This window comes from Cnephaeus nilssonii, assembly GCF_951640355.1.
Source record: "Cnephaeus nilssonii genome assembly, chromosome: 4".
NCBI lineage: Eukaryota > Metazoa > Chordata > Mammalia > Chiroptera > Vespertilionidae > Cnephaeus > Cnephaeus nilssonii.
The window spans coordinates 18,504,427-18,518,481 of NC_137075.1; the positions used below are offsets into that span (position 1 = coordinate 18,504,427).

Below are 14,055 nucleotides of genomic sequence, written 5' to 3' on the forward strand. Positions count from 1 at the left end.
ACATTCCACAAATATCAGTAAGACATAGAACCTGCCCTCAGGGAGCCAAAGTAGAGTGTGGCAGCCACATAAAGCAAGTATACTACACTGTGCAGTACTGTGTTTATGATGATCATTCTTTCAAGATATCTATCATAATTCTTTTATGTCCTTTTCCTCATAACTACCCATGTTTCTCTCTGGTCATATGTTCCAAATTTTAGTTGAGGAAATCCAATGACTCTAGTCATAATTAAACTAATGAAATGAGGACAGTTGGTATGTAAAGAAAGGAATATTTTAATAGAATTAAGTCCTTAGACTGAAGACAAGACATTGAAACCATTCAGATATTTTGGCTTGGGTGAGGGTGGAGACAAAAAATTTATAATTTGGAGGGCTGTTGGGTCCTTCCAACTTTAATATCAATTTACAAGATAAAGTGAGGTGTGGTGGAAAGGTGGAACAGTCTGGATTGAAATCCCAACTCTATCATATATTTGAAGTATAAGCTTTAAGTTATTAAATTTCCCTGAACCACCTATAAAATGAAAACATTAACATTCAGGTCAGACTTGGTAAGTTTTCTAATATTTGGCCTTTTTGACCCCCCAAAACTGAAGTATCACATGATTCTAACTAATATCTACCTCACAGAATTGTCATAATGATTTAATGAAGTCAATATGTAGAGTGTTCGGTAAATAGTGGGTACTCAGTTAATATTAGATCTAGTCTCCTGATGTGAAAGTGACTGGTATACAGTGTTAAGTAGATGTTTGTGAATAAAACAATCACAAGAGGCAAACTTTTTCATTATATTAATATAAGGTCAGACCTTGATATTCTCACCCTATTTTAATGCAAAGTAACTTTCTCCATCCTCCATCCTGAATAAATAATTATTTAATTATTATACAGAATATTCATAGTTTAGAAGGCTTCTGGTTTTTTTATCCTATAATTACTACTTCTATGAGGGATTAAAAAGTAATATATTCTATGCATATGTTCATTATTTAAAGAATTTATAATTCAGTGTTGGTACTTGTCTTGAAATGTATTTTGAATTGCATATAACACTTAGCCCTTATAGTGATTTAGTTTAAGCACAAATGGCTTATGGCAGTCAGTCTTTATTATATTAAAAACAATATTTATGTTTTTGTTTAGGTTCTCCTGAACATCACAAAGCATGAAAAATGATTGAAGAATGGCTTTAACCAGTGGTAACAATGATGTTTCCACTCTGAGGCATCTTTGATAGGTTGGGGACTCTCAATCTACGTAAGTGGCTTACATTCCATGTTCAAATTTGGCCCCCATATACCAGCTAATAATGAAGAATAGTCAGCTTTCAAACAAGAAGCAGTGATTATGTTACATAGAAAACAATGTCAAAATCTATGACTAGTTGCATGTTTAGAAATTAAGGGGGGGAAAAAAAGAACTGGACATATTGCAGGTTTTTGTTCACTAAGAAAAGCCATTGTGGCATTATTATTTTTGGGTGTCAGCATTGACCAAAAGTAGTAGAAAAGCTTGTTTCCATATTGAACCTTTATCTTAGAGGCAGGGTTGTGTTAAATTTTCCACAGCTCAGAGTCAACATCCAGTTCTGGGTCAAAAGATCATGTAACTTCTGACAGTTGCCAGCAAAAACCATCTAGAGTGCACATACCTGCCATTTGCTCAGACAGTAGTTCATCAATACTGGTTCTATTTTTCATTTCTTTTCTTTATAGCCAGCATAAAAATGTTGTGTCAAAGGAGAAATATATGTAGAATCCTCATGCCTACTTCTCTTCTGATTCATCTTTATTCCCCAGATGGAAATTGTGAAAAAGTCTCTGTGATGGAGAAGCATGGCATTTTGGAAACTCACTCTTTCTTTTTGAAAATTTTGCTTTGTTTCCAACCAGAAGAAGGTAAAATGTGCAGGTGTGGTGGGAAAAGCATAAAACCAGGTAGCCTCACTGATTTCTATTGATTTCACTGGTGAAATAAGGGGGTGTGAATATATTATGGATCAATGACTAAATATTTCATAAAGTCCTGCTGGCTCTAGCAGTTCATATTACAGTCTAGTTCCATTTTATTGCAAAGGAAGAAAAAACATTGCTCTTCTCAGGGAGCTTCTTGCTGTGACTCTGAAGACATCACTATTTCTTTATTAGCTGAGGATGCCCTCACCATAAAAACATTTACAACTTGACTCTAACCAAGAAGCACAGAGTAGAAAGAGCATTGGATTTATGTTCCTTTAGTATCCTCAGTACCTGATACATAAAAAAGTCCCTGTTAAATTTTTGCTGAATAAGCCAAATCGGATGTCAGAAAATCTGGGTTCTATTGTTGGAACAAACTAGATATATAACATTAGCCAGGTCACTAGTGGTGCCTGGGCACTATGGTGAGGAGACTGTCCCAGGTGACCACTAAGATCTTTCTTAGCTTTAAAATTCTGTGAAGCTGAATTCCAAACCAATTGATTTCTGAAAGCACTTTACACTTTTCATAGACTCTCACATTTTGAACATTTATGAAATGGAAAACAGCTATGCTCAGTATGAAAGTTTAAAGTGGTCGCAATTAGAGCACCATAAGAGTTAATTAGTTAACATACTTTCACCTGGAATCTCATAGGATAGGAACATCATTACCTTCGCTGATTTCCATTTTAAGGAACAGAGCTGGTACAGGGGAGGGAGAAAGGAATGTGGAATGAAGAAGGGGTAAAATGTAGTGATCCTGAGCATTGGGCGGTTGGAGAAACTAAGAAGTGTGAAGGCAGAGTCTGGGTCCAGGGTGGGAGGAGAAGTTGGAGAGAGTAGCAGGATACCTCCGATGGCTTTGGCCAGGTTACAGTTAGTCAAAGGCCTACTGCTGTGTGCCACATATGCACATGGCTAGTTACTCTTTCCTGTGAGTGCGTGGCCACTTATTCTTAGCAGTCGTGGTCTAACTGTTTATACTTTCTGAATTTAACCCCAGCTCTTGGGGTGTTTTCTTAACCTAATCATGATTGAATATCTTCACCTTTGAATTGGGGATTACATGATAATACTTGCAAAATTCTTAGATAAGTGTGCAATGAATGTTAGCTATTAATATTAACAAACATCAAAACATTAATTATTATTTTTTATTTTTACTACTACTACACATTCATTAGAAGAGACAGCCTAGCTAACAGCTTTCATGGAAACACACAGGATGAGAAGTTAGCTTCTGCTATGGTCACCGAAAACTCCTCAAACAACTCTCCCCCTTAAAAAACACATTTTCTCTCACATAAATTTAATTCAATTTCTAATAACTTTATTATCTTGGGAAAAGCATTGCCTTCTTGCTATAGTCTCTTTTAAAATGGAAATATATACTGGGGGCAATATATTAAATCCATAAGATCCTAGCTAATAAAAGGGTAATATGCAAATTAACCATCACTCTGCAACAAAGAGGGCCACGCCCATAGCCACAAATATGGCGGCGCCCATAGCCACAAATATGGCGGTGCCCATAGCCACACAGATGGCAGTGTAGACCAGAGCCACAGAGCTGGCAGAGCTGGCAGGAGGCTTGACTTTCTTTGTAGCTGGGTGACGAAGGAAGCCAAGCCTCCTGCACGCCCAGGCCGGCTGCTGAGGATACATGCAGGGAGTGCAGTGGGGAGACATGCGGGGAGTAAGAGAGGTTCCCTGTCTGGGGGTTCCAAATCTGCCATTGGTTCCTTTCACCGCTGATTCCCCTCCTCACAGGTATCCTCCACACAAAAGCTGTTCCATGCAAATATGTCATGTCCTAATGGGTGAATCCTAAACCGAATGAGTGTCACATCTGGGCAACCTAACTCCCGTTAGAAAAAGGACCTGAGAGGAGAGATTTAGGAATCACGAAGCCATCGTGACCTGCTCAGTCTCTGGAACTGTTGTCAAACACAGGCAGCCTGAGACCCTCCCAAACATCAACTGAGCTAAACCTGAGAACCAAGATATTTTCAAGGCCCAAAGTTGATGGGGGTAAGGGGGCAGGGGAGCAAAGCAAGCAGAACTGCCAACTCAACCAAAGATGCAGGAGCCTAAGATAATGCAGAGAAATGTCCTGGCCACCGATGCTCTCCCGCAGACGTGGTACCCACACCAGTTGTGGGGAGGGGGTGTGTACGTGCAGAATTTAAGGCCACTGGCAGGAGGGAAAGTCGCAGCATGCCTAAGGATTTTTTGTACATGTCCACAGTCAAGGAGCAGAGTCAGAATCAAGAAGCCAAGTCTTACCTCAGCGCTGGGGTATTTAAAAGTATCTAAAAATAGCAGTTCCATTATGAGTCCACTGCCATGTTTGCCACAGACGGGAGGTGCGCATAGGACTTTCAGGGCAGCCCTATAACCTCGGGGCGACAGCAGCTCTGGAGAGGGAGAGACTGAAGCACTTACGGTGTTCAAAGAGCTAGCGCCGCAAACCTTGGCCTATCTGGAGCTCGGTGCTGCTGGAAGTTGCTGGCCCCGCCTTCTCCAGCACCATGGAGAAAGGCTGAGAGAGGAGAGGCAGATATGGTGGCTCCAGTGGTCCAAATCCTGTCGTTGTCTCTGTTACCTAGCCCTCCAGGACAGCCTCAGTACCAGTGAAGAGGAGGCTTTGGAGAGGGTAGTAGTGAGGAGAATGCTTCTGACTCTAGATACCAGTGAAACCACTGTCAAGAGCCTTTCTAGAGCTGGCAGGAAAATGCAGCAATGAAGGAAGAATAATGTCTCAAAACGAAGAAGTTGGTTTTTTTTTTGTTTTTTTCTCATCAGCAAAATGTGAATATTACCTAAACCACAGACTTTGTGAGAATTAATTGAAATAAAATTCCAGAAATTGACTAACAGCCAGGCTGAAGTGGATAGGTTGGTTGAGCGTGAACGTGGTCCTGTGCACTGAAAGGTTGCAGGTTCAATTCCAGGTCAGGAACATACCTGGCACATACCTGGGTTTCAAGTTGGATCCCTGGTCAGGGCTCCTAAGGAAGGCAATTGAAGGGATGTTTCTTACAATGATGTTTCTCTCTCTCTATCCCTCTCCCTTCCACTCTCTCTAAAAATCAATGGAAAATGAATTAATGCCATATCTACAAATGTGGATAATCTAAAAAGAAAAAAAAAGAAGTGTGTGTGTGTGGGGGGCCCTAACCAGTTTGGCTCAGTGGATAGAGCATCAGCCTGCGGACTGAAGGATCCCAGGTTCAATTCCAGTCAAGGGCATGTACCTTGGTTGCGGCCACATCCCCAGTTGGGGGTGTGCAGGAGGCAGCTGGTTGATGTTTCTCTCTCATCGATGTTTCTAACTTTGTATTCCTCTCCCTTCCTCACAGTGAGAAAAATCAGTAAGATATAGTTAGGCCCTAACTAATTTGGCTCAGTGGATAGAGCATCAGCCTGCAGACTGAAGGGTCCCAGGTTCGATTCCGGTCAAGGGCATGTACCTTGGTTGTGGGCACATCCCCAGTGGGGAGTGTGCAGGAGGCAGCTGATCGATGTTTCTCTCTCATCGATGTTTCTAGCTCTCTATCCTTCTCCCTTCCTCTCTGTAAAAAATCAACAAAATATATATATATATAAAAAGACATATTTAGAAAAAGAAAAAAACAGGGTTAAAGAGGTTGAATGTACTGTATAATTTAAAGCGTGTAAAATAATATAACTTTTTAGGGGCATATATGTTATCTATACTAATAAAAGGGTAATATGCTAATTAGACCAGACATCTTTCAGACATCTATCCGGACATCCTTCCAGACAAAGCCATGGTGGTGGGGGCCGAGGCAGAGGCCGTTAGGGGCAATCAGGTTGGCAGGGGAGGGCACTTAGGGGCAACTAGGTCAACAGGGGAGCATTTAGGCGTTGATCAGGCTGGCAGGGCAATGGTTAGAGGGTGATCAGGCTGGCAGGGCAATGGTTAGAGGGTGATCAGGCTGGCAGGCAGGTAAGTGGTTGGGAGCCAACAGTCCCGGATTGTGAGAGGGATGTCTGACTGCTGGTTTAGGCCTGATCCCATAGGGGGCCCAGATTGGAGAGGGTTCAGGTTGGGCTGAAGGACACCCCTCCCCGTGCACGAATTTCATGCACCGAGCCTCTAGTATTATTATAAAACTAGGGGCCAGGTGCACGAAATTCGTTCACTGAGGGTGGGGGGTCCCTCAGCCCAACCTGCCCCCTCTCACATACTGGGAGCCCTCAGGGGATGTCCTACTCGGGGAGCAGGCCTAAGCCGCAGTCTGGCCTCCCTTTGTGGAAGGCAACCGGGCTGATCAGGGGAAGGCACCATCCCCATCACCCCGCTGCTGCAGCCACTGCCAGTCACCACAGCCACCAAGGTGTTTTCATCAACATGGACTCCAGTCCCTTCACCAAAAAAAAAATGACAACTTTCTTTAGGTATTTTCAAGATGTGTCTTTCATAGGATATGCACTTCTTTCTTTCTTTTTTTTTTTTTATCCTCACTTGAGGGTATGTTTCCATTGACTTTTAGAGAATGTGGAAGAGAAAGGGAAAGACAGAGAGAAACATCAAAGTAAGAGGAACACTTTGATTGGTTGCCTCCTGCATGAGCCCTGACCTGGGCCCCGGCCAGGGAGGAGCCTGCAACCTAGGTACATGCCCTTGATCAGAATCGAACCCAGACCCTGCTGTGGGCAGACCGAGGCTCTATCCACTGAGCCAAACTGGCTAAGGCAGGATATGACATTTCTTAGCCCTCCAGCAGTGGACCTTCGTTTTGTTTCTCCAGAAGTGTGGTGGAAAAACCCTAGATCACCTTTTTGGATTCTTATTACCCAAGTTACTAAGAATATTACCAGTGGCATACAGGAAGTTTAGCCAATGTGCAGTCAGAAAAGGTGTTTCCTCTATAGTTCACACCAATCTTGGGCTGAGCCCTGCCCAGGCTTAAAGCCTCTGGCCGAAGCTTTAGGCCTGGGCAGGGTCAGAGGGGCCCTCCAGCTCCCTCTGATCGCCGGCTCCGCCCCTGCCCAGACCTGTCCAGGCCTAAAGCCTCTGCCTCTGGTCCAGGCTTTTGGCCTTGGGCAGGGGACCCCCATCTCCCTGCGATCGCAGGCTCCACCCCTGCCCCCATGTTCTGATCACAGGCTTGGCCCTGCCCAGGAGCCCCCTGGCTCAGGCCCTTCCCAGGCTGCTCTGGGCCCACGCGGCCTTACCTCACAGTGACCTGGGTGCCAGGATGTTCCCGGGACATAGGCTCTGGGCACCTATGTATGCAAATTAACCGCCATCTTTGTTGGGTTAATTTGCATGCTCACTCTGATTGGCTATGGCCATAGCGGAGGTATGGTCAATTTACATGTTTGTCTATTATTAGGTAAGATAATATCTAGATCTCTTTTCTCTGTGACAGGTATGGGGAGGAGGTGGGAGAGAAGGAAGAAGAGAGATTCAATGGTATAATCATTATTGTTAGCCCAGCTGGCATGGCTTAGCGGTTGAACATTCACCTATGAATCAGGAGGTCACAGTTCGATTCTCAGTCAGGACACATGCCTGGGTTGTGGGTTCTATCCCCAGTAGGGGGCATGCAAGAGGAAGCTGATCAATTATTTTCACTCATCATTGATTTTTTTATCTCTCTCTTTTCATCCTCTTCCTCTCTGAAATCAATAAAAATATATTTTCTAAAAACGAGTTTAATGATAGATTATAGATACAGAGGCAGTAAAGCATCAAACAGACTGTCATATTACAGCGGGAAGGTTAGAGAGAGGTGGGGGAGATAAGAGATCAACCGAAGGACTTGTATGCATGCATATAAGCATAACCAATGGACGCAAAACATTGGGGGTTGAGGGCATGTATGGGAGTGGGAGGGGCATTGGTAAGATATGTACACATATAATACCTTAATAAAAAAAATTAAAAAAAATAAAAAAATAAAAAAAATAATGATAGATTAGATGTAGGGTGTGAAGAGTCAAGGAGAATTCTAAGATTTGTATCCTGAAAAATTGGAAGAATATAATTGCTGAGATAAAAACAAAACAAACAAACAACAACAAACTGTTGGAAACAGGTGATTTTTGGGAAAAGGCCAAGAGTATGGCTTTGGACAGGTTAAATTTTAGATCCTGACTAGACATCCAATGGAGATATTGAGGTTGAGGATAGAGCATGTGACTGTGGAGTTTAGGGAACAAATCTAGGATAGATATACAAATTTAGAAGTCATTGTTTCTTGTTCATCATACTTTAAGCCATGAGACTGGATGAATTCACCAACAGAGTGAATATAGATAGAAAAAAGAAGAAATCCAAGAAGGCTAGGGCATCCCATTGTTTGTAGTTGGGAATATTTAGAAGAAACAGCAAAGAAGATTTTGAAGAAGTGTCCATGGATGATATAGGGAGAAAGGCAGGAATGTGTGGGTCTTGGAGCCAAGTGAAGAAAATGTTTCTCAAAGGCGGGAGTAATCAGCTATGTCAAACTCTTCTTATAGTTTAGGTAAGATGAGAACTGAGAATGGATTATTAGATTTAGCAACATGGAGGTCATGGGGGGAAAGGTGATTGGAATGAAAGTATGATTTGGAATGAGTTATCTTCCAGGGAGTTTCCATAAGATTGTCAACTGATTCCTCAACAGAAATTTTGCATGCCAGAAGGGAGTGGCAAGAAATATTCAAAGTGATGAAAAGCACAGATGTACTACTACAAAGCCGTGATTTAGAATCAAAGGACAGATAAAGACTTCCCAGACAAGAAAGAGCTAAAGGAGTTCATCACCACAAAACCCATATGTAAGAAATGTTAAAGGATTTTCTGTAAGAAGAAGAAAAAAAGATTAAAAGTCTACACTAATAAAATAGAAATATGCTAATTGACCATACCTCCACTACGCCCACAGCCAATCAGGAGTGGTATGCAAATTAACCCAACAAAGATGGTGGATAAATTTGCATATGCAGGCAGGGCAGGAAGCGCCAGATGCTGCCCTCGGGGTCCAGGGCACAATCGGGGACCCAGACAGGTGACACGGGCAACGCCTGATGCCACACACGGAGTCCAGGCCATGATTGGGGACTGGGCAGGCAGAGCAGGCAGTGCCAGACGCCACCCGTGGGGTCCAGGCCACGATCGGGGACCCTGGCTGGCAGGGGTGGCCAGCGTCTCCAGGATCACTGTCTGCCCTGGGCCGCCTGAGGACACCAGTGGAGCAGGCCCTAGTTGAACATTTTAATGAAAATGGGATGCCTGTGCCCTGCCCCATTGCACCCTGTCCCTGGCGAGGAGAGGACAGTGGGCAGTTAGCAGGCACTGGGACTTGGAAGGGACTGGGAGCAACCTGCAGGTGAGCTACCAGGAAGAGCTGAACCATGAGGACGCCGAGGGCTGGCTGATGGAGGTGCACAAAGATGCAGAAAAAGTGGCTCTCGCAGGCACTGAGCTCGAAAGCACATCAACAGCCTGATGGACGAAATCGCCTTTCTGAAGAAGGTGTATGAAGAGGAGATTGCCGAGCCCTAACCGGTTTGGCTCAGTGGATAGAGCGTCAGTCTGTGGACTAAAAGGTCCCAGGTTCGATTCCAGTCAAGGGCATGTGCCTTGGTTGCGGGCACATCCCCAGTGGGAGGTGTGCAGGAGGCAGGTGATCGATGTTTCTCTCTCATTGATGTTTCTGACTCTCTATCCCTCTCCCTTCCTCTCTGTTAAAAAATCAATAAAATATATATTTTTTTTAAAAAAAAGAGGAGATTGCCGAGCTGCAGGCGCAAATCCAGTACGCTCAGATCTTCGTGGAGATGGATGTGTTCTCCAAGTCCAACCTCTCGGCCTGCTAAAGGATATCTGCACCCAGTATGAGAAGCTGGCTGCCAAGAACATGCAGAATGCTCAAGAATGGTTTAAGAGCCACTTCACTGTGCTGACCAAGAGTGCTGCCAAGAACACCTACACGGTGCACGCCGCCAAGGACGAGGTGTCCGAGAGCCGCCACCTGCTCAAGGCCAAGATTGAAGCAAGCTGGAGCATGAACAAAGCGCTGGGAAAGCAGCTGCAAGAGCTGGAGGATAAGCAGAACGCTGACGTTAGTGCTATGCAGGACACAATAAACAAATTAGAAAATGAGTTGAGAACTACAAAGAGTGAAATGGCATGATATTTAAAAGAATACCAGGACCTCCTCAATGTGAAGATGGCTTTGGATATTGACATTGCAGCTTACAGGAAACTCTTGGGAGGTGAGGAGACCCAGCTCAGTTTCACCAGCGTGGGAAGCATAGCCAGCTGCTACTCCCAGAGTTCCCAGGTCTTTGGTCTATCTGCCTACAGTGGTTTACAGACTAGCTCCTACTTGATGTCCACTCTCTCCTTCCCTTCATAATACACCAGCCATGTCCAGGAGGAGCAGATCGAGGTAGAGGAGACCATTGAGGCTACAAAAGCTGAGGAAGCTAAGGATGAACCCCCTTCTGAAGGAGAAGCTGAAGAGGAGGAAAAGGAGAAGGAAGTGGCTGAGGAAGAGGAAGGAGAAGAAGAGGAAGAAGGTGCCAAGGAAGAATTTGAGGATGCAAAGGAGGAAGAAGGAGGTGAAGGTGAAGGAGAAGATGCCCAAGAAGCTGAGGACGAGAAGAAAGATGAAGGTGCTGGAGAGGAGCAAGCAACCAAGAAGAAAGATTGAGCCCCCCTTTCCTTAATTATTTCAGGAATAATCCTCCTGAAACCAGGTCAACCCTGTCACCAACCAAGCAGTTGAGTTCCCAATACCATACGAATTAAGAAGTCAATATATATAACATTCTGAGGTGACTCAGGTTGGACATTAAATGTTGTGCTGTGACTTTTCTCCTTATGCAGAGTATCTGTTTGCTTGCAGAGTGGCTTCCTGGCTTGCTGCCAGCCTGTGCATGGTCCACGCTTATGAGTTCAGGATCTATGACAATGTGAATAATTCATATGTTTACAATAAAAACACATGAATACATGAATTCACTAATGTTAATGTTAAACTTCATGGAAAAAATAGTCCTTTGAATCTTTGGTGGTTAGAAATTAAAGACCTCAAATCATGTGCAATAAACAGTAAATAAAGTTACACTGAATGACAAAAAAATAAAAAATACATTAGGGGCCAGGAAATGTCAAAAGAACTGGGGAACCATTCCCAAATCAGGAAGGGAAGTCACAGGGTGTATATTATTGCTACGAATACAGTATTTCCTACTACTTACAACATATACAATGTAATGTATTAGATGCCTTCCTATTGGATGAAGTATGTATTCTCATAGAGTAATACTGTTAGATATGTTATAGTTATGGCAGTATGTCATATCCTATCTATATTAATAAAAGGGTAATATGCTAATTAGACCATGAGACCTTCCAGACATTCTTCCGGACAAAGCCATGGTGGGGGGGCCGAGGCAGAGGCAGTTAGGGGTGATCAGGCCAGGAGGGGAGGGCAGTTGGGAGCGAGCAGGTCGGCAGAGGGGACCAGTTGGGGGTGAGCAGGCTGGCAGAGGGGTGCAGTTGGGGGAAAGCAGGCCAGCAGGCAGAGTGTTTAGGGGCGATCAAGCAGGCAGGCAGGTGAGCGATTAGGAGCCAGCAGTCCCAGATTGCAAGGGGGTTGTCCGACTGCCGGTTTAGGCCCTATCCCACAGGGATCTCAGATTAGAGAGGATGCAGGCCGGGCTGAGGTACCCCCCCTCCCCCATGTACGAATTTCATGCACCGGGCCACTAGTATATGAATAATAAACTGCTAATAAAAACATATCTATCAACAATTACTTTAAAATGTAATATTCCCCCATGTACTTTTCCATTGTGAAAAATCTAAACAACAAGATATTTCATAGTGGAAGATTAGCTATGACTTATATTATGTCTCCTAAATCCACTTTTGATCTCACAGACACAAGTTCATCTCTATCTTGGTAGGAGAAGCATTTCTCTCTGTCTTAATTCATTTAGCTGCTGTTATTGCAATTTCATTTCATTCTCCTCTAGGCACGTGCAGAGGTGACACTAAAGTTTACTTTAAAAAATCTGAAACAGATGTGGATAAGCTCTCAACTCCAATATTATTTGAAGGATAAAATACAGTTTCCCTGCTAGAAGATGTTTTTAAGAAATTTAATAAATTCAAAGTGTATTTCTTTTAATAAACATTTTAATTTACTTTCTAAAGGAATATATGCATTTGCATTATGCATTTTAGGAAAATAGATGGTACAACTAGCTCTAGATGGATATTTGATAATTTTTTCCAGCCACATAAAACTCTGTAAATTAGTGACAAGCAGATGGTGTCTCATTATCTTCAATGCAGAGCCTTCAGTGCAGCCTGGGAGCTTTGGAATCATCTGTTTTTGTACTTAAGTGAAAAACTTTTGAGCTCAGCCCTTTTCTCCTCCTTCCTTTTGCATTGACACATTAATAGGCTATATTAACTCTGAAAATCAAATTGATTTTTATTTCTATGCTGGAAAATGCTCACTTTGTGAATAAGAACGTATTTCACACTGTGGATTTGAAGTCATGATTAACAAACATAGATGTGAGACTTTGAAATATGAAGTCAATCATATTTAATAGACACAGGTAAATTAATTATTGCAGAAGCTTATTTAGGTGGATATTTTATGGGTGGTTGGATGTTAAGGATTGATGGCATTAAGGGTCAGGGTTTACTCATGACCAGATTTCTTACTCATCCCCTCACACACTTTGATACAGAACACCTAGAAGGAATTTTAATAAATTTTTTCAGTGATTGAAAAAATTTGTTTTATTTAAAATAAACTGATATTACATTTGCACTTTTAGTGCATTGGATTCTTATGGCTAATCTTCTAGTGCATCATGAGATATGCTTATACTTAAATTTATAATGACTTCACAGCTTAAAATTTCTAAGAGAATTCCATTTTGATGTAACATAGTCTTTTAATACAAGTGTCAAGTACAAGCATTTCTGTAGTTTTGATTTCATAATTCTGTAAGCTTTTGCTTATAAATATATGTGCCAAAAATTTTTCCTGACATTCTCTGGTGCTAATGGAGGACCCAGAATATTGAAGATTTGCAACCATATTCAGATAAATAGCATTGGGTCTATTCCACACTATATTAGTTAGCTGGGTTGCCATAACAAAATCCTGTAGACTGAGTGACTTAATAACAGAAATGTATTTCTCATAATTCTGGAGCCTGAGAAGTCCTAGATCAAGGTGCTGGCCATTCAGTTTCTAGTGAGGACTCTTCCTGGCTTTTAGATGACTTTCTCCTCTCTGTGTCCTTACGTTTTTATCAATTTACACACACACACACACACACACACACACATACACACACACACACGAAAGAGAGAGAGAGAGAGAGAGAGAACTAATCTATACTAATAAAAGGGTAATATGCTAATTAGACCAGGTGGACCGACCATCTTCCGGACGTCCAATTTCCTTCTGACAAAGCCATGGTGCTGGGGGCTCAGGCAGAAAGGGCAGTTGGGGGCGAGATCAGGCCAGCAGGGGAGGGCAGTTAGGGGCAATCAGGCAAGCAGGCAGAGGCAGTTAGGGGTGATCAGGCAGGCAGTCAGAGAGGTTAGGGGCAATCAGGCAGGCAGGTAGGTGAGCGGTTATGAGCCAGCAGTCCCAGATTGCGAGAGGGATGTCCAACTGTCGATTTAGGCAGTCGAACATCCCCCAAGGGGTTCCCAATTGGAGAGGGTGCAGGCTGGGCTGAGGGACCCCCCTTCCCCATGCACAAATTTTGTGCACCAGTCCACTAGTCCTATCATAAAGGCCCCACATGGCTTCTTCCAATCCCAAGTACCTCCCAAAGGCCCCATTTTAAAATATCATCACATTGGGGGCTAGCATTTCATCATATGAATTTTGGGGGTGCAGACATTTGGTCCAACACACACACAGAGCTCATTTCTTGTTCATCACTGCTTATCTATAGCCGCTATCCCCACTCTGACAAGTCAGCTTCTTTTGCCTCTGACATTCCTGCTGATCCAAAAGGTGAGCTAAGAGAAACAAAACACATAACTGATGAGTGAGAAGAATGACATAAAAGCATA

The 14,055-nt window shown here is 43.1% G+C and overlaps 1 pseudogene across 1 annotated transcript; it reads left to right on the forward strand.

Annotated features, from left to right (window-relative positions):
* Positions 1–8,510: 8,510 nt before the first annotated feature.
* LOC307097622 (neurofilament light polypeptide-like) lies at positions 8,511–10,645 on the forward strand (annotated as a pseudogene). The gene is made up of 3 exons: positions 8,511–8,546; positions 9,317–9,477; positions 9,720–10,645. The product of its transcript is annotated as a neurofilament light polypeptide-like (transcript).
* Positions 10,646–14,055: the final 3,410 nt, after the last annotated feature.